This window comes from Mytilus galloprovincialis, chromosome 14 (genome assembly GCF_965363235.1).
Source record: "Mytilus galloprovincialis chromosome 14, xbMytGall1.hap1.1, whole genome shotgun sequence".
Taxonomy (NCBI): Eukaryota; Metazoa; Mollusca; class Bivalvia; order Mytilida; family Mytilidae; genus Mytilus; species Mytilus galloprovincialis.
The window spans coordinates 30,366,280-30,389,322 of NC_134851.1; positions in this window are offsets into that span (position 1 = coordinate 30,366,280).

Consider the following 23,043-nt stretch of genomic DNA (forward strand, 5'->3'; position numbering starts at 1 on the left):
AACTTTGTAACGAACTACGTTTTAAATCTACATGTAGTTCATTATTGAATTTTCGCATTTTCGTTGAATTTAAATTATTTTTTTCTCCAAGATTTGTACCAGTTGACAGCAGGATTGTGGTCATATCTATGAGCTTCACGAAGAACATACATTTACACATATAATACAACTAGGCTTAACATGCAAAGGGACATAAAACTCCGATTAATCAAAGAGAAACTGACAACGCAATGCCTTCCCCCGGTATCTGTATGATGACCAATAGAGCTCTGTACCTTTTACTAATATCCTGGTGCATTGTCTAACATTTGTGTGCCACCAGTGCTGTCGAAAAACTGGAGATGTTTTCAAAAAAAAAAAGACATTCTTGTGAAACCATTTCAATTTCAAAAATGTTGTAAGTTACACTGCGTAGTTCTGATAACTGTTCATTATTTTTCTTACACTAAAGAAACCACAACAATCAAAGAAAATAGAACAGAAAGAGAGAAATAAAATAAAAACACACATGAAACACAAATTATGAAATGGCTCGTTGACAACCATTGCGACATCATTTAAAAAAAAAAATTCTAACAACTTTGTTTTTGTTAGATATATATAGAATTTGACACAAGACAAAATATGCAGAAACGAGTTTAATTCATTTTATTTTTAAGTGCAACAAACTGCATAAACAATGTGTCGAACTAGTAATCATTCTTAACCCGGTACAACATGGTGTTCACATCGAGGCTGGAGGCACTGTTTTCTGATAATCACTGTATGCCCCATGATCATTATATAAATGTTGACATTTTTAAAAATGACAGGACAATTAAATATCCAGGAAACGCGGGAATCGTAAATACATACTATTTATATAGACTAATTTAGACCGTTGGTTTTCCCGTTTGAATACTTTTACACTAGTAATTTTGGGGGCCCTTTATAGTTTGCTGTTTGGTGTGAGCTAAGGCTCTGTGTTTAAGGCCGTACCTTGACCTATAATGTATAAAAAAGAAGATGTGGTATGATTGCCAATGAGACAACTATCCACAAAAGACCAAAATGACACAGACATTAACAACTATAGGTCACCGTACGGCCTTCAACAATGAGCAAAGCCCATACCGCATAGTCAGCTATAATAGGCCCCGATAAGACAATGTACTAGTAAATCAATTCAAACGAGAAAACTAACGGCCTTATTTATGTAAAAAAATGAACAAAAAACAAATATGTAACAGATAAACAAACGACAACCACTAAATTACAGGCTCCTGACTTGGGACAGGCACATACATAAATAATGTAGCGGGGTTAAACATGTTAGCGGGATCCCAACCCTCCCCTAACCTGGGACAGTGGCATAACAGTACAACACAAGAACGAACTATAAAAATCAGTTGAAAAAGGCTTAACTAATCAGATGGAAAAAAATACAAGTAGACGTGGCCGGGTACTTATACATCCCGACACAAAAAGACGCAATGAACAGATCTGAGAGTACTCGCAGTTATCTGACAGATAGTTCAAAGCCACTAACAACTAATAAAATCAAAGCCAGAATGCTCTGAGGGATACGATTGCCATATAGTTTTCATTGAGACATGTATAGCAGTTCTGCCAAATTTTCATTAAGCAAATGCGTGAGATTTGGCCAAAATGAAAAGATCAAAGAGGGAAAAAATAGATCCAAGGATACTGCCGCAAAAAAACATGAACATGCGTGAGTCTCAAGCATTTTTGGCAACCCTGGTACAGCTGGATAGTATTATTTTCAAAACTAATTCAACTGCACATGCAAAATGTAATAATCTGAATAGTCATTCAACTTTAAAAATAGCCAATCCCGGTTACAAGTGTATGAGCCATGTACTTATTGTGTTTTATCGAATTATAGTTATCCCGTACCATTGTAAACTCGTACCACTAAAAAAAAACTTGTACCAATGCTAACTCGTACCAACTTATTTAAATGCATTTAAGTGGTGTTAAATGATGAATATACATGATATACGTTACTTTCACTCAATACCTCTTAAGTCTGTAAAATGTATATAATTTGAAAGTACAATGACCAATTTGTAGCTTATGTTCCTTGTCTATTGAATAGAAAATACTGTGGCAGATGTAGATTATTAAAGTATTTTATTAACAGTTTCACCCGAAGAAAATATTAATTTTTCATGAATTAATTCTTAGCAGTTAGTCAAAATGATTTCCAAAATTATTTGTATTGCTATAAATAACAATGAAATGTAACTGATTCCTGTTACTTAAGGTGTCATACCACCAATTACTCCCTCAAATTTAGAACGTATGTGAAAGTAGGCCTACTCGGACAAAAAAATAGTGCATTTGATGTCATTGTTCACCTAAACTAACAAACAAATTTGCAGAAATGAAACTTTTGTTGAAAGAGAAATATATTAAGACCATTTTGAGCCAAAATTTACCTGACTATGAGTTTGCATTAAAAATTGAGGATTAATGCGCTCCATAGTATACTAATTTAAGATTTCCAGAAAACCAGGGGTTATTTTTAGTGGCACCTCCTTTCGGAAGCTCTCTTCTTTCTTATATGATTTTGAATGCATGTTGAAAATTGGCATGCAGAAAGGTGACACCTGTATGATTCAGGATATACCTAGTTTCTATGAAGTTAAACTTAAGGTAAAATATTTAGAAAGCTGTGAAAATTGCAAAATTTGGTTGAACAGATAGGGACTTTTAATTGGTGGTATGACACCTTAAGGGGTCCGGAATTGTCCGGCCCAAAAACACATGGCTTTCAGGGGCGGTTCGAGGATTTTGGAAAGGGGGCGAAGTTTTTAAACATCCCCGAGCGGAGTGAGGCGAAAAAATTTTGGGACCTTTTTGGGGCTTAAAAACCATGAAATAAGTGTAATATGCACTTTTTAAACGATTCCCGTCGTGGGGCATCAGTGGCGGATCCAGAAATTTTCATAAGTGGGAGCCCACTGACTGACCTAAGAGGGGGTCCGCTCCAGTCACGCTTCAGTGGTTCCCTATATAAGCAACAAATTTTTTTCCCCAAAAAGGCCCCTTCCCCTAAATCCGCCTCTGCATGTATATTTTGTCGTTGATGTAAAGTGTAAGGGTTGGACTTTTGCGATGCTGTATTCGAAGTTCCTATCAATTGTCTATCATAAAATGATAGTACGGATTCAAAGCTATGTGCTAATAAATTCGATGTGGGACTTTTCAGTAAAAAATAGACATGGAAAATTCTCTCCGATTTACTTGTTGTAAACCAGATATACGCCGGGCTAATCGATGAAGATTTCAATACGACGGACACGAGTTAAAAAAGACAAAACAAGAAATTTCTATCCAAATGTTTGTTGACATGTTTCAGCCAACAAAATTAAGGGAAGTGAGGGGTTCTAAATCAACAAAAGGCTACCAATGGGTCTGAAATGACAACGAATTTGAGAATGACGGTCGAATATTTAGACATAAAGGCCACACCCAGCAAGCAGGTTGCCGTCTGGTCTTAAAAAAAAGTATTCAATATAGCAGTTAGGCGAAACAGCCATTCGGTCAGACATGCAAACCCTGGCCACAAAAAAATACGCCCGTTTTTATTCACCATGTTCAATAATTCTGTTGGATTTTTGTTTCTAATAACAAAAACGTGGACAAGTTTATTGTTTTAAATCTAGATACGACCAGAATTTTTGTTAAAGGCAAATATCAGTCAACTTTTTTTTCTCTCAAATATCTGACTGCCTCCTCAAATCAAATGTTTCGTACCTTAGACTTTGAATTTATCTCGAGCTAATAAATACTAACTGAAGATCATTATTCAGCTGTAATTTTAAAAAAAGGATGGGGTGTTTGGGTTTACACATGTTTTCGTAGGTAAATAATATTGCTGTGGAACTTTTATTAATGAGAACGTAAGAGTCTATGACGGTATTACAATCTGTTTGGTGGAATAGTGAAATAGAAGCTAATACGTATACGTTCTTGTTCAATTCTGTGTCACTTTGAAGGTGTCGTGATTGTTATCCTCAGCCTTAGCCATGTGTTACTGTAATTTGAATTTCAAAATGACTGAGTGACGTTTTTTCGACGCACTGGTCAACTCCACCGCAGCGAATCACATGACTTTGACAATCAGTAAATACCAGCGAAAAATATCTTAAATGGTAAAGAATTGTCGCAAAAAAAGTTAAATACACGGGAAATGGCAAAGTTTACGAAGTCTAGTCTGATTAATCATTTTACAGAAAAAAAAGTCCAAGCAAAGGGGGGGCGTACGCCCTCTACGCCCCCCTCTGGATCCGCCACTGCATAGGCGGATCCAGGGGGGTGAGTGGCCCGGCCCCCCCCCTTTCGTGGAAAAAATTTGGTTGATTATATATGGAATCATTGAAGCATGACTGGAGCGGCCCCCCCTTTTAGGTCAGTCAGCAGGCCCCCCTTAGGAAAAGTTCTGGATCCGACACTGCACTGGCTTTCAACAATTGTAAACATAGCATTCAATTTGTGATCATGGATTACAGCTTTAATTAACTTAAATTGGATATATATATATATATATTCAATTTAATGTACAGTTAAAACAATGTTTTAACTTTCTTCTGGATTAAGTTCTAGTTTGAAAGATCAGTTTAAACAAAATTATAATGCTTAAAAAACATTCTTTATTTTTGTCTAAGTTTTCATTAAATCCAGTATAAAATTCAAGTAATTCAACTTTACTTTTATAAAGTTTACAAACAAATACCCATAAAACATCATATTTATTAATATATTTTTAATGGTTCGAGTTTACAGTTGCTCGAGTTCTGAATGGTACGACTTCCCAGTGGTACAAGTTAACTTTTTTGGTACGAGTTACCGTGGTACGAGTTAACTTGCTTCCGTATCTTATCACCATAATTTTAGGAGGAACCCCATTTCTAACTCTTTAAATATTGAAGTTCCTTTGGGCCAGAGGGCATAACTCATTTCCAGACACACTCCTCTGTTTAAATTGAGATCGTTCTCAATATAATACGACGTTTATCGGCATCTAACGAGTTCATTTATCTTGACGAGTCGTATTGTATTTCGATTTTGACGGAAAATACTTCCGGAAGGGAGACAACTCGAAACGATAATATGGAAGACTCCATTTCGGCTGAAGGGGTGTTATTGGAAACTTTTACGATTCAATAACCCTCAATAGCAGACAGACATAAAATGAATCCCATGAGTTTCAAATTAATCAATGAAGCAGGGAGTCAAGAGCAACCACTCAATCTGCTACCCCTTGAAATCAGGAAAACTATACGCATGCGCATTAATACATAAACAAACCGCGACTTGCGATTTGGAACAAGAACGTTTATTAAATGATATGATGAATGGTTCTTCATTTCTTTATGAGAGTATAGTATCAAATATCAGTTTCATAACAGTAAAATATAGAAATACACCACTTCAGTTCTCATCACAGAAATAGAATTATCGGAATTCAGAGAACTCTCGATTTATCAAAACTGGGGAATTCCCTCTGACGTGTTTCTAAATTTATAAAAACACTTAATATAAATACTGTTTAATTCTGATTTTCCGTGTTGTTAAAAACACGCATATAAGTCAAGGGAAATATCACACATGAAGATTATGAGAAGAACATTACAGGAAAGCTGTTTATGTTCAATCCTTTTGCTTGTTTTTACCTTTTAAAGCAAGACAATCATAAGAATCTGAGATGTTGCTAAATGTTTAGAATAAAACGAATGACGTGAGGGAATGTAGCATGAGTCAACGGTAAAAGTCTACAGATTGCTTGAAAGCAATCGTATCCCAAAAATCATGCATCTAAGACTAAACTATCAATCCGTACACATCCAATGGATTTAGTGTAAAGACGTCATAAACAGCGAGAGAAAAATATGACCTTGTGCAATGCCAAGTTACAGGTATCGACAGATTGTAGATCCATGAATATGTATATGTATATAACATACTAGTAATATTAAGTTAGCTTTTAATTTATTGATAACAAAATCAATATTTATACCAATAAAACAATATCCAATGATCTTATTACAGTGTTGAATAGGTAACCTTTTAGAATAAGTTTATTTAAAGGAGCAACAAGTTTACATGGATCATTTCTTAATTTCCAGGCACGGTTAACAATATTTCCGTAAAAATGAGGATGTGCTATCCCGTTTGAAATGAGTTTTCTACAGGTACAACCAAACTTCAAAACCAAATCTATATATCTATGGAAAAATTTAGTAAAGGTTTTAAGTAATTTATGGTAACGATAAACCTGGTTAAATAATTTACCAGTAATACATAGGTTGCGTTCGTTAAAATCAAAAACGTCACAACAGACACGGGCATAGCGAACAAGTTGTGAAATATAAACACCGTAAGATGGTGCAAAAGGAACATCACCATCTAATTAAAAAAAAAAATATTTGTACTTTCTTTTTTGATCGAGTTGATACCCAGTGGTTGATACAGGCAGGTAGGTGTTACAATGAGGTTTACATATTTAATTGAAGAAACCGGATCAGGACCAAGATAGTGCCCATAGTCGCTTCCATTCTAAATATTATATGACTTCATTTAGTAACTAGGGGATTCCAGTATGGCAGTAAACAGTATTTTGACATGTGGAAATGAACTTGTAGGCAAACTGAGCATGTGATCTGTTGGTTGCTTGCTGTTATTTGACTGTCTCTAAATAAATTACATATGAAACGCGTGTTGCTCGGCTAAATCTGTACCAACTTCTAACTTCCTCGTTGTGCATTTAATCTAAATGGTCAACCCGTTCTCTATCAACGCGGTCATGTTTTGGTGTCCAAGTTGGGGCAAACAAAATATTGGCTGCCATTTTTTTTATTGCTAATGAACGCTTAATGATGCCTCCTGTGCATCATTAAATAAGTTAATTTTTAATGACACTTTAATGAGATTTTACTTCATTAAACTATTTGTACAACAGACTTAATGACACATTAGTTAATGACACGCTAATGACACTTTAATGAGTCGTTAAATTTAATGAAACGTTCGTACAACCGGCTGCTGATAATATGACGTAACTTGTGTTATGTTTTTAAGTAAGAAATTAGTACTATGCTAAGAGAATGTACGTTTTATTGAGTACGTGTACATTTTTAATTCATATGATTGAGTACTAAAGCTATCAAGCTATCAAGCTTAGAGTGTGTCTTATGTTATAATAATGTACTTAGTGCTATGCTATAATAATGTATCTTGCTAAATCTTTATATCGCATATATCAAAATATGGTTCCAGTCTAATCTACAGTTTATTCAGTAATTATACAGTTCCTCATTCATTTAATTAAGGTCTCAATCCTATGTTATTATATTGTATTTAGTAATATCTAACAAGAATGTAATTAATCTTAGGTTAATATAATGTACCTAGTGTTATATTTTAAAGCAAGACCAAAGTGCTATGCTATAATTATGTACGTTTTATTGAGATAGTGTATATATTTGTATTCATCTGATTGAGTACTACAGCTATAAAGTTCATAATGTGTCTTGTGTTACGTTATAAGTATGTACTTAGTGCCATGCTATAATAATGTACGTTTTATTGAGTAATTGTACAGTATTCTATTCATCTGACTGAGTACTTAAGCTATAAAATTCAGGTTTTGTTTTGTGTTATGTTATACATTTTTAACAATGTATTTAGTGCTATGATATAAGAATGGATCTTGCGAAATTTTTAACGAAATAAGTAAGAATACACCGCCTCATACATAAGATTGAGAAAGGATACACCATATGTGTCACTATGGCTTAGGGTGAAGCTTTCTCAAACATCTGCCTGAGATCCCAAGCTTGTCTCAAATGCATCTGAATGAGTAAGAGCACAGTTTCGGGAACATATCAGGACATGGTTCAAGTCTAATTTACAGTTTATTGAGTAAATGTACAGCTTCCCATTTGTCTGATTAATGTTTAAATGGTATGTAATCATATAATTTATAGTTGTATCTAACAAGAATCTATTTAATCTTCTGATAATATAATGTAATTAGTGTTATGTTTTTAAGTAAGATCTTAGTGCTATGCTATAAGAATGTACGTTTTATTGAGTACGTGTACAGTTTTTATTCATCTGATTGAGTACTAAAGCTATAAAGTTTAGAATGTGTCTTATGTTATAAGAATGTACTTAGTGCTATGCTATAAGAATGTATCTCGCGAAATCTTTAACGGAATAAGTAAGAACACACCTTCTAATACACAAGATTGAGAAAGGATACACCATATGTGTCAGTACGGCGTAGGTCGAAGCTTTCTGAAACATCTGCTTGAGATACCAAGCTTGCCTCAAATGCATCTGAATGAGTAAAGACACAGCTTTGCATATCAAAATATGGTTCCAGTCTAATCTACAGTTTATTGAGTAATTATACAGTTCCTCATTCATCTAAGTAAGGTCTAAATCCTATGTTATTATATTGTATTTAGTAGTATCTAACAAGAATGTACTTAATCTTAGGTTAATACAATGTAACTAATGTTATATTTTAAAGTAAGAACAAAGTGCTATGCTATAATAATGTACATTTTATTGCGTTAGTGTATATTTTTGTATTCATCTGACTGAGTACTAAAGCTATTAGGTTCAGAATGTGTCTTATGTTATGTTATAAGTATGTACTTAGTGCCATGCTATAATAATGTACGTTTTATTAAGTAACTGTACAGTTTTTTATTCATCTGACTTAGTACTACAGCTATAAAGTTCAGAATGTGTATTGTGTTATGTTATAAGAATGTCCTTAGTGCTATAATATAATAATGTACTTAGTGATATGCTATAAGAATGTATCTTGCGAAATCTTTAACGAAATAAGTAAGAATACACTTTCTCATATATAAGATTGAGAAAGGATACATCATATGTGTCTGTATGGGTTAGGGTGAAGCTTTCTCAATCAGCTGCCTGAGATCCCAAGCTGTCTCAAATGCATCTGAATGAGAGAGGGCACAGCTTTGCAAACATATCAGGATATGGTTCCAGTCTAATCTACAGTTTATTGAGTAAATGTACAGCTTCTCATTCGTCTGATTAAGGTTTAAATGTAATCATATAGTCTCTAGTGATATCTAACAAAATGTACTAAATCTTCTGATAATATAATGTAACTAGTGTTATGTTTTTTAAGTAAGAACTTAGTGCTATGCTATAAGAATGTACGTTTTATTGAGTACTTGAACAGTTATTTATTCATCTGATTGAGTACTAAAGCTATAAAGTTCAGATTGTGTCTTATGTTATAGGAATGTACTTAGTGCTATGCTACAAAAATGTATCTTGCAAAATTTTTAACGAAATAAGTAAGAATACACCTTCTCATACATAAGATTGAGAAAGGATACATCATATGTGTCTGTATGGCTTAGGGTGAAGCTTTCTCAATCAGCTGCCTGAGATCCCAAGCTGTCTCAAATGCATCTGAATGAGAGAGGGCACAGCTTTGCAAACATATCAGGATATGGTTCCAGTCTAATCTACAGTTTATTGAGTAAATGTACAGCTTCTCATTCGTCTGATTAAGGTTTAAATGTAATCATATAGTTTCTAGTGATATCTAACAAGAATGTACTAAATCTTCTGATAATATTATGTAACTTGTGTTATGTTTTTAAGTAAGATCTTAGTGCTATGCTATAAGAATGTACGTTTTATTGAGTTCGTGTACAGTTTTTATTCATCTGATTGAGTACTACAGCTATGGGGTTCGTGTTGTTTATTCTTTAGTTTTCTATGTTGTGTCGTGTGTACTATTGTTTTTCTGTTTATCTTTTTCATTTTTAGCCATGGCGTTGTCAGTTTGTTTTGGATTTATGAGTTTGACTGTCCCTTTGGTATCTTTCGTCCCTCTTCTATAAAGTTCAGAATGTGTCTTATGTTATAAGAATGTACTTAGTACTATGCTATAAGAATGTATCTCAAGAAATCTTTAACGGAATAAGTAAGAACACTCCTTCTCATACAAAAGATTGAGAAAGGATACACCATATGTGTCAGTACGGCGTACAGTAGGTCGAAGCTTTCTCAAACATCTGCTTGAGATCCCAAGCTTGTCTCAAATGCATCTGAATGAGTAAGAGCACAGCTTTGGAAACATATCAGGATATGGTTCCAGTCTAATCTACAGTTTATTGAGTAAATGTACAGCTTCCCATTCGTCTGATTAATGTTTAAATGGTATGTAATCATATAGTTTATAGTTGTATCTAACAAGAATCTACTTAATCTTCTGATAATATAATGTAACTAGTGTTATGTTTTTTAAGTAAGATCTTAGTGCTTTGCTATAAGAATGTACGTTTTATTGAGTACGTGTACAGTTTTTATTCATCTGATTGAGTACTAAAGCTATAACGTTTAGAATGTGTCTTATGTTATAAGAATGTACTTAGTGCTATGCTATAAGAATGTATCTCGCGAAATCTTTAACGGAGTAAGTAAGAACACACCTTCTCATACACAAGATTGAGAAAGGATACACCATATGTGTCAGTACGGCGTAGGTCGAAGCTTTCTCAAACATCTGCTTGAGATCCCAAGCTTGTCTCATCTAATGCATCTGAATGAGTAACGGCACAGCTTTGCAAACATATGAGGATATGGTTCCAGTCACATCTTCAGTTTATTGAGTAATTATACAGTTCCTCATTCATCTGATTTAGATCTAAATCCTATGTTATTATATTGTATTTAGTGGTATCTAACAAGAATATACTTAATCTTATGTTTATATAATGTACCCAGTGTTTTGTTTTTAAGAAAGAACTTAGTGCTATGCTATACAAATGTACATTTTATTGAGTAAGTGTACATTTTTTTATTCGTCTGATTTAGTACTAAAGCTATAAAGTTCAGAATGTGTCTTGTGTTATGTTATAAGAATGTACTTAGTGTTATGATATAATAATGTACTTATTGCTATGCTATAAGAATGTATCTTGCAAAATCTTTAACAAAATAAGTAAGAATACACCTTCTCATACATAAGATTGAGAAATGATACATCATATGTGTCTGTATGGCTTAGGTTCAAGCTTTCACAAACATCTGCTTAAGATCCCAAGCTTCTGTAAAATGCATCTGAATGAGTAAGAGCACATCTTTGCAAATCAGAATATCGTTCCAGTCTAATCTACAGTTTATTGAGTAATTGTGCAGTTCCTCATTCATCTAAGTAAGGTCTAAATCCTATGTTATTATATTGTATTTAGTAGTATCTAACAAGAATGTACTTAATCTTAGGTTAAAATAATGTACCTAGTGTTCTATTTAAAAGTAAGAACAAAGTGCTATGCTATAATAATGTACATTTTATTGAGTAAGTGTATATTTTTGTATTCATCTGATTGAGTACTAAAGCTATAAAGATAAGAATGTGTATTGTGTTATGTTATAATTATGTACTTAGTGTCATGCTACAATAATTTACGTTTTATTGAGTAACTGTACAGTTTTTTATTCATCTGACTTAGTACTAAAGCTATAATGTTCAGAATATGTATTGTGTTATGTTATAAAAATGTCCTAAGTTCTATAATATAATAATGTACTAAGTGATATGCTATAAGAATGTATCTTGCAAAATCTTTAACGAAATAAGTAAGAATACACCTCCTCATACATAAGATTGAGAAAGGATACACCATTTGTGTGAAGCTTTCTCAAACATCTGCTTGAGATCCCAAGCTTGTCTCATCAAATGCATCTAAATGAGTAACGGCACAGCTTTGTCAACATATCAGGATATAATTCCAGTCACATCTTCAGTTTATTGAGTAATTATACCGTTCTTCATTCATCTGATTTAGATCTAAATCCTATGTTTTTATATTGTATTTAGTGGTATGTTACAATAATATACGTAATCTTATGCTAATCTAATGTACCCAGTGTTTTGTTTTTATAAAGAAAGAACTGAGTGCAATGATATACGAATGTACATTTTATTGAGTAAGTGTACATGTTTTTATTCGTCTGATTGAGTACTAAAGCTATAAAGTTCAGAATGTGTCTTGTGTTATGTTATAAGAATATACTTAGTGCTATGATATAATAATGTACTTAGTGCTATGCTATAAGAATGTATCTTGCGAAATCTTTAACGAAATAAGTAAGAATACACCTGCTCATACATAAGATTCAGAAAGGATACATCATATGTGTCTGTATGGCTTAGACTCAAGCTTGTCTTAAATATATCTGAATAAGTAAGGGCACATCTTTGCATATCAGAATATGGTTCCAGTCTAATCTACAGTTTATTGAGTAATTGTACAGCTTCTCATTCATCTGATTAAAGTATGAATACTATGTTATTATACTATACCTAGTGGAAAACGGGTATCTTATAAGAATGTACTTATTATTATGTTAATATAATGTACCTAGTGGTATCTAATAAGAAAGTTCATAGTGCTATGTTATCATATGTACATAGTGTTATGTTCAAGGAAGAACTTAGTGCTATGCTAAAGAATGTACATGCTACAATAAGGATACAGTTTTTCAAGCTGTCTCAAATGCATCTGACTAAGTAAGGGCACAGCTTTGCGTATCAGAACACGTATTATCTACATTTTATTGAGGAACTGCACAGCTTCTCATTCAACTTATTAAAGTTTGAGTACTATGTTATTAGAATGTATCTAGTGTAATTAAATAACAATGTACTAAGTGCTTTTCGCTAACAATGTTCAAATTAATAAGAATGGTAAAGCTTCTCATAGATCTGTTTCAGATCCCAAGCTGTCTCATAGACATCTGATTGACTAAGGGTGTAGCTTGGCATGTCAGAATATGGTTCCAGACACATGTACATTTTATTGAGTAAGTGTACATCGATCACCTGATTGATTACTAAGAGTTATACAATTCAGATTGTGTTTTGTATTATATTATGAGAATGTCCTTAGTGATATGCTATAAAAATAAATCTTGCGTATTTTTTTTTAGGGATGAAGTGAGAAGTAAAATCACAAAAATACTTAACTGGAGGAAAAGTCCCTCACCACATGACAAAATCAAATGACAACACACATCAAAAACGAATGGACAACAACTGTCATATTCCTGACTTGGTACAGGCATTTTCAAATGTAGAAAATGGTGGATTAAACCTGGTTTTATAGCGCTAAACCTCTCACTTTGTACGACAGTATCATCAAATTCCGTTATATTTACACTGATGCGTGAACTAAACAGACATTATAATAAATAAAATAGTCAAAATAGGGGTACAACATGTAGAATACACCTCATAAATGTGTTTGAGAATTAATACATCATAATGTCTATATGGCTTACGGTGGAGATGTCCAGGGGGGATCTGACTAAGTAAGGGAGCGGCTTTGCATATCAGAATATGGTTCCAGTACTATTTACATTCTATTAAGTATCGGCACGGCATCTTATCTATCTGATTAATGTTTGAATATTATATTTTTAGAATGCATTGTTGTCTCTTTGACACATTCCCCATTTCCATTCTCAATTTTATTAAGTGTTATTTAATAAGAATGTCCTTACTGATATATTCTAATGTACTTATATTTATGTTTTAAGTTAAAACTTAGTGCTTTGCGATGTACAAATTAATGTGCTATTAATATGGTATATCTTCTTATAGATCTGCTTAAGACCCCCATATATTTCATATACATCTGACCAAGTAAGGCCAAAGCTTTTAATATCAGAATATGGTTCCATTTTTAATGTTCATTTTATTGAGTAATTGTACAGCTTTTAATTCATCTGATTAATGTCTGAATACTATATTATCATTGCTGTTGTGGAAACCTCTGCAGATTTGTTCAAATAACCAAGAAAAATCTTAGAGAAAAAAAGTTAATTTGTCACTTTATAATTCATATGACGGATTGCATGAACGAATTGTTGTTGTGAATTCAACTTACTTATGCGTAGGTAATTATAGACATGTTAAGAAACAACTCGTCACATTATTCCCCTCCACAACTTAAATAAAAGCGTTATTGGCCTATAATTAGATGGTAACGACCAAATAGTATCTCATTTTCAAATAAAAAGCTATTACAACAAATTTGTAGTCTTTCAGCTAACTGGAAACTGAAACTGTTGTAGGGAATTATCACTTATTATTTTGAAAAGATTTTCTATTTTTTCAAGACTCTTTTTTTAGCATTTTATAGCTTATGACATCTGGAGCTTATCCGTATTAGGATCTAAAATTTAATTTGTATCAACAATTTCTTTTTAATAATTACGGACTGTATTACCTATCGATCGGAAAGGCGTATGAAAGTCTGAGAAAAAAAGGATTTTCTCTCTCGATAGATTCAGTCGATTTATAGATATAGGAAGATGTGGTGTGAGTGCCAATGAGACAACTCTCCATACAAATAACAATTTAAAAAGTAAACCATTATAGGTTAAAGTACGGCCTTCAACACGGAGCCTTAGCTCACACCGAACAACAAGCTATAAAGGGCCCCAAAATTACTAGTGTAAAACCATTCAAACGGGAAAACCAACGGTCTAATCTATATAAACAAAACGAGAAACGAGAAACACGTATATATTACATAAACAAAAGATTTAGACTGGATCAGAGAAAAATTACTGTTTCAGAATGAAATCTTTTAACTAGTGCTTAATGACCGTTTCAGACTGAAATCCTGTTACTAGTGCTTAATGATCGTTTCAGATTGAAATCGTGTTACTAGTGCTAAATTAAATGATCGTTTCAGATTGAAATCTTTTTACTTGTGCCTAAGGACCCTTTCAGACTGATATCTTGTTACTAGTGCTAAATAATCGTTTCTGATTGAAATCTTTTTACTAGTGTTTAATGACCGTTTCAGATTGAAATCTTGTTACTAGTGCTAAATGACCATTGCAGACTGATATCTTGTTACTAATGCTAAATGATCGTTTCAGACTGAAATCGTGTTACTTATGCTGAATGGCCATTTCACACTAAAATTTTGTTACTAGTGCCAAGTCATTTTAACAATATTGGTCCTTGTTTCAAATTCAGAAATTTAAATACCTTCCTCCTCTAAAAAGGAAATTAGACTATTTTTCAACATATTAAAATTCTCGTCGTCTTCTTGCACTCCTCTTTCTTTCCATGCTTTCATTGTGAATAATACTAATCTCGATAGATTCAGTCGATTTAAACTTGATCAGAGAAAAATGACTGTTTCAAACTGCATTCTTTTAACTAGTGCTCAATGACCGTTTCAGACTGAAATCTTGTTACTAGTGCTTAATGGTCGTTTCGATTGAAATCTTGTTACTAGTGCTCAATGACCGTTTCTGAATGAAATCCTGTTGCAAGTGATTAATGACCGTTTCAGACTGAAATCTTGTTACTAGTGCTTAATGACCGTTTCTGATTGAAATCTTGTTACTAGTGCTTAATGACCGTTTCAGACTGAAATCCTTTTCCTAGTGCTTAATGACCGTTTCTGATTGAAATCTTGTTACTAGTGCTTAATTACCGTTTCAGACTGAAATCGTGTTACTAGTGCTTAATGACCGTTTTAGACTGAAATCTTTTTACTAGTTCTTAATGATCGTTTCAGACTGAAACATGTAACTAGTGGTTGATGATCGTTTCAGATTGAAATCTTGTTACTAGTGCTAAATGATCGTTTCTGATTGAAATCTTGTTACTAGTGCTAAATGACCGTTTCAGAATGAAATCTTTTAACCAGTGCTTAATGACCGTTTTAGACTGAAATCCTGTTACTAGTGCTTAATGATCGTTTCAGATTGAAATCGTGTTAATGACCCTTTCAGACTGATATCTTGTTACTAGTGCTAAATAATCGTTTCTGATTGAAATCTCTTTGCTAGTGTTTAATGACCGTTTCAGATTGAAATCTTGTTACTAGTGCTAAATGACCATTGCAGACTGATATCTTGTTACTAATGCTAAATGATCGTTTCAGACTAAAATCGTGTTACTTATGCTAAATGACCATTTCACACTAAAATCTTGTTACTAGTGCCAAGTTATTTTAACAATATTGGTCCTTGTTTCAAATTCAGGAATTTAAATACCTTCCTCCTCTAAAAAAGAAATTAGACTATTTTTCAACATATTAAAATTCTCGTCGTCTTCTTGCACTCCTCGTTCTTTCCATGCTTTCATTGTGAATAATACTAATAAGTGGCAATCTAACTAGTGGGCTATTCACGCTACGCCTACAATAGTGTAAGCGTGAAGTATTTGAGGCGTGCTATTATATGCGTGCTATATAGAGGCGTGATATAGTGTAGTCGTGCTATTATAGGCGTAGCATGAGTGGCCGTGAAGTAACGATTAATTAAATTCGGGTAAATCTCCAGAACATTTATAGGTTTTGATCAGTATTTTCATTTTTTTCGAATAGGTTTTGGGGTAGGTCACGTTATATATGAGACTCGGAACCGTTATAGTACAGAATAGTTGGTTATTTTCACGGAGTGTACATTATCGCTCATTTTTGGCGGATGGAACAAAATCGCCAAAAATAATTCCGCCCATTTGAAAGTGTACAAGCAAAGGTATTGATAAAAGTTTTGAATCCTCAAACATAACAACCGCCAAAACATTTCGTATACCCTTTTCAAAGAAAATCGGGAAATTTTACACTGGCGAAAATAACCCGCCATACGGTACACCGAACCACGATGTACATGCTGAAGTGCGACGGTTTGAAGCTTAACTGGTCAACATAATCTTTACAAGTCGACGAAGACGTCAATTTTTTGTAAGAACAAATTTTCTGATTTAATTTCTATGGGGTGTTTTACCGAACAGCAAGCTATAAAGAGCCTCAAAACGGACTAGTGTTAAACCATTCAAACAGAAAACAAACGGTCTAATCTACATTAAAAAAAATCACTTATCAATCACATCAACACACGACAACCACTGAATTACAGGTTTCTGACCTAGGACAGATGTAAACAAATGATCCGGGTGTAAACGTTTTAAGAGGTACCAACCTTCACCCTAGCCTGAAAAAATAGTGTTACATCACAAAATATAGTAACACACTTTAAAATATCAATTGAAATGGCTTAACATAATCGAAAGACATATTAACACAAACAAGTGAACATACAATGAACGAATAAAATTACATACCATTCAGCAACCAAGCATCCAAATTTCTTATTCTTAGTCTTGTGTTCTTTTGTCATTCTGTTTATGTCAGCTCCTCTCTAAGCAGTACTGTATTTCCATGTGCTACAAATAACAAAACATATATACAAATTGTCTTCTTTACATAGCAATTTTCTTTATCAGTTAATGTTTTTACATGATTCTTAGTAATGGCAGAAATTTTAAATCATGCTGGAATCCTTCAGACATTTTCTGGAATAGAACATTTTTATGGGATTAGTGATTATCAATCATCTCTGGAACCTAACCAATACTGAAAGCAAGAACTAATATCATCCTAATAATTCACAAAAATGCACACGCTGAAATGTCTCGCCTTCTTTACTAATCATTGATTTTATGTTGATAATCCTAAATATAAAGATTTATTACAACTGCAACATAAACTCAACACTAATCAAGAAAACTAATTGATCAATGAACTATGAAAATGAGGTGAAGGTCAGAAGAACCATGCCAGGCAGACATGTTCAGCTAACAATTATTCCATACAATAAATATAGTTGACATATTGCCTATAAATTAAGAAAAAACAGACCAAAATACAAATACTTAACCCTGTGCAATGAACCTTAAAAATGAGGTCAAGATCAAATAAAACTTGCGCGACTGACATATAGATTATAAAATATTTCCATACATCAAATATAGTTGACCTATTGCATATAGTATAAGAAAAATTGACCAAAACTCAAAAATTTAACTTTGACCATGAACCATGAAAATAAGGTCAAGGTCAGATGACACCTGTCAGCTAGACATGTACACCTTACAATCAATCCATATACCAAATATAGTAGACCTATTGCATAAAGTAGAAGAAAAACAGACCAAAACACAAAAACTTCACTATAACCACTGAACCATGAAAATGAGGTCAAGGTCAGCTGACACCTACCAGTTGGACATGTACATCTTACAATCCTTCCATACACCGAATATGCAAGACATATTGCTTATAGTATCTAAGATATAGACTTGACCACCAAAACTTAACCTTGTTCACTGATCCATGAAATGAAGTTGAGGTCAAGTGAAAATTGTCTGACGGGCATGAGGACCTTGCAAGGTACGCACATACCAAATATAGTTGTCCTATTACTTATAATAAGAGAGAATTTAGCATTACAAAAAATCTTAACTTTTTTCAAGTAGTCACTGAACCATGAAAATGAGGTCAATGACATTGGACATGTGACTGACGGAAAGTTCGTTACATTAGGCATCTATATATAAAGTATGAAGCATCCAGGTCTTCCACCTTATAAAATACAAAGCTTTATAAGAAGTTAGCTAACACCGCCGCCACCGGATAACTATCCTTATGTCGAGCTTTCTGCAATAAAAGTTGCAACTCGACAAAAATGCATCCCCGTTAAACTTTTGAAGTATGTCCCCCTCTTTTACTTTTACTTTTTAAAAAGTAGCGAAACCACATTTCAAAAATATTAGTCATTCCATCATGTAAACTTAACATTATCATTATCCACGAAAAGATCATGAAAATGAGTTCGCATTATCATTAATATGTACAGACGCCGATTTAGGATTTTGAAAAAGAGGTTGAGTCTTGCGAATACCTTTCAATCTTTCCGTACACTAAATATACTGGTTCGATTGCTTATAAGTACACAAGAAACAGACTAATATGAAAATATTAAACATTGACCAATGCACCATTAAAATTTACGGACAAAAAAAAAGAGGTCAAAGTCATATGAGCCCTAAAAAACAGACATATATACCTTACAACTATTCCATACACCAAATATGTTTAAGTATTGCTTAAAGCTTATTTAGGATTTTGAAGTATATTTGGTGTACGGAAATATTGAAAGTTATTCGCAAGGCTCAACCTCTTTTTTCAAAATCATAATTAACTGACATAAACTGTTATCACAGAGATATGTTTCGCTTTTTTGTAATTTTGATTATGCAAATGTTGAAATTAAAATAGCAACACTTGAACAAGTAAGTTTTGCAAATGTTCAAAGTCATTGAACCATAACTGAAGGTACATGGCTGAACAATCTCCATGGAAAAGAGATGTACCTATGTTAATACAACTGCATACCAAATACCATTGACACACCACTAGTTGTTCCCCCATAAACCGACCTAATCACAAACCAATACATTAAAACTAAGCAAATGTTTCAATGTCAATCAACCATGACTGAGGGGCGGGGCCAAATAATCTCCGCGGAAATGAGATATGTCAATGCTGATACAACTGCATACCAATTATTATTAACTTACCACAAGTTGTTCCTTATAAAGTGACCTTATCACAAACTAATACATGAAAACTAAGCAAAAGTTTCAAAGTCAATAGACTATAACTGAGGGGGCGGGGCCAAATAATCTTCATGGTAATGAGATGTGCCAATACTAATACAACTGCATACCAAATATATTTGACTTACAACTATTTGTTCACCATAAACTAGACCTTATCACAAACCAATACATTGTTGAAGTCGCCGCCGTCGCCGGAAACAGCATACCTATGTCTCGCTTTTTGACTTCGTCAAAAGAGATAAAAATCATGAAAACTTTTCACTGTCTAATGAATTAAGAGCTGGAGGTCAAGGTCATATGAATCTTTCAGACAGATATGTACAATGTATAACTTACAATCATTCTACACATAAATATAGTGGGCTTTTTGCTCATAGTAATTTAAAAAAAGAATAGAACACTAAAACTAATAATTATTCAATATACCATAAAAATGGGGTCAAGGTTAAAGAATCCTGTCAGTTTGACAGTTATCCTGGATAAATGAAATAGATTAGATGTCTTCAGAAACCCTACTTCCGGTTAAAATCCAACATGGCGGACATTGTACTTGAATAAGCTTATTTTTAGGGAGGGTAATTGAAATGTGTTTTAACGCATTGCTACTATCATTACATTGTGCAGGAACCTTTCCTTGGTGTTTCTAATGGATACAATGTATAAGACATGTTTTAAAAACCCTTACTTCCGGTAATATCCAAAATGGTGGACATAGAAATATCAATTTATTATTCAAATTTTCAACTTTTTTCTAAAATGTAAAGACAATGTTGTTTTTTTATGCTGATCATTAAACTTTTGGCTGTAAGTTATCCCCAAAACTACTAATTCTATCATGTTGTAAATGTTTAAATATAATTTAAAAGTTGACACTTCCGGTAAAAATATGACGTAAATTATAAAGATGAGTCCTCAATCCATTTCTTCGATGTAGAGTTTTGGATAAATTGGTTAAAACAAAATAAAATCACTATAGTACTAAAACATATTCAAAATTACTACAATTTTCGGCCAAAAATAACGATCACCACGACATGCACACATCGCAGTGCACGGAAGACCCGATTTTCCACATTAAAAATGACCGCGGCATCCTTTCTTACATCCACATTGTACAAGCTTCTGACAAAATGATAAGGGGAAAGGGAATACACAGACGAATCCAGGGTTAAAAACATCATCAAAATTGGCAAAGTTTTCTGAGAGATGACGACAATAAGAAAGAACTTTTAAGTTTTCATTCACAGAAGCTTGCTCAATACAATTTTGAGTACAAGGTAGTTGTAGCAACAAATGCTCAGGATGTTCAATATTATCCACCACTTGATGATGTTTCAAGTTTAGCACAATGTTTACACGAAGAGACTGACACTAGAATCATGGTGCATGTGTCTGATGCAGTGAAACACGAACTTAAACGAGTCATGATTCGAACAGTCGTAAATGATGATGCTGTCACTACTGTTTCGCTATTCCGTGACATAGGGGTAGACGAACTTTGGATTGTGTTTGGGAGGGCAAAAGACTTTGGATTAATATCTATCAATGGCCTTTCAAATGCGCTAGGCAATGAGTGATGTGACACACTTATTGTTATCCATGCCTTTACCTGGTGTGATATGGTTCTCTATTTGCTTGAAAGGAAAAACAAAATTATGTGGGAGACATTAATTGCATTTGAAGATGTGACATAAAGAATGATGATTGATCAGACTAAATCACCGGGGTTTTACTGTAAGATCGCACAAACTTAACAGATGGGTATAACATGGTTAACGAAGCAAGAAAATAACTATTTGCGCAAAAGGGAAGGCTTTTTGAGGCTATTCCCTCAACTTAGACTAGTCTTTTCCAGCATGTAAATCATGCAATATACTTAAGTAGGTGTTTAGGGAGACAAGCTTGGGATTGGCTCTTATGCTACTCACTCCAGGCGGGGACAAAGAGGATAACTTTTAAAAAACTCTTTTTGAGGCCTCATCATACTGTCAGGAGCTTTTACATTGCGGATGTAAGAAAGGATGCCGCGGTCATTTTTAATGTCGAAAATCGGGTCTACTGTGCACTGCGATGTGTGCATGTGGTGGTGATCGTTATTTTTGGCCGAAAATTGTAGTAATTTTAAAAATGTTTCAGTACTATAGCGATTTTATTTTGTTTTAACCAATCTATCCAAAACTCTACATCGAAGAAATAGTGTCAACTTTATATTTAAACATTTACAACATGATAGAATTAGTGGTTTTGGGGATAACTTATACCCAAAAGTTAAATGACCAGCACAAAAAAAAATCATTTTCTTAACATTTAAAAAAAAGTTGAATATTTGAATAATTAATTGATATTTCTATGTCCGCCATTTTGGATATTACCGGAAGTTAGGGTTTTTAAGACATATATCTTATACATTATAACCATCAGAAGCACCAAAGAAAGGTTCCTGCACAATGTAATGATAGTAGCAAATTTCAATTACGCTCCCTAAAAAATAAGCTTATTTAAGTACAATGTCCGCCATGTTGGATTTTAACCGGAAGTAGGGTTTTTGAAGACATCTAATCTATATAATATACCGCAAGTAGTACATAACAAAAGGTTTGTACCAAATATTATGCTAGTAGCATGATAATAACACCTTTTTAAATACTAGCCTTCGATATTAAGCTGATTCAAGTATGACGTCCGCCATTTTGGATTTTACTGGAAGTGAGATATTTTTTTCAAATGGCTCCCTATCTGAAATAAAAGAGTAATAGTTGAGGAAGGTCTATGCCAAATTTCATGCTTGTAGCAGGATGTGCACAATTTGTCTGAAATATGCTTGTAGCCGCCGGACTAGTATGATTCGCCCTTCTTTTCATCTAATTGTTATTTTGAAAGTTACACGCAAATGTTGAAATAAAAATAGCAATTCTTCTTATATATGAAATACTTGAAATCAGCGACTCATGGCCGAGAGTACAGGGCCTATACACGATATACCAATGCTTATACAACTGCGTACCAAACATTATAGTTTACACATCATAAGTGATTCCTCTTAAACTGACCTAATCCAAATTTAAAAAGTAAACTATGGAAAAGCTTCAGAGTTAAAAGACTATGTATGTTGGGTTGGGGCCAAATAATTTCAATGAAAACAAATGTCCCCAATTGAATGCTTACACAACTGTATTCCAAATTTCGGTTTCAAATTTCTAAATTGCTGTTTTAATAATAGTTCCGTATTTGGTAAAACTTTTATGAATTTTAGATCCTCAATGGTCATCAACTTTGTATTGGTTTTGGTTTTCTACCTTTTTTGATCTGAGCGTCTCTGATGAGTCTTATGTAAACGAAACGCGCGTCTGGTGTATTAAATTATAAGCCTGGTACCTTCGATAACTATTCCTTGTTTATGGTCAATAGTTTGGGGGAAAAATTCGACTGACAAGACTTTAGCTCCACAGCTATTTCTAATCTATGCTCAACGTAAAATGTTTGAAATCAAACCTAAATTCAAATGGAAACAATATGCATGCACCAGGGAGGAAGGG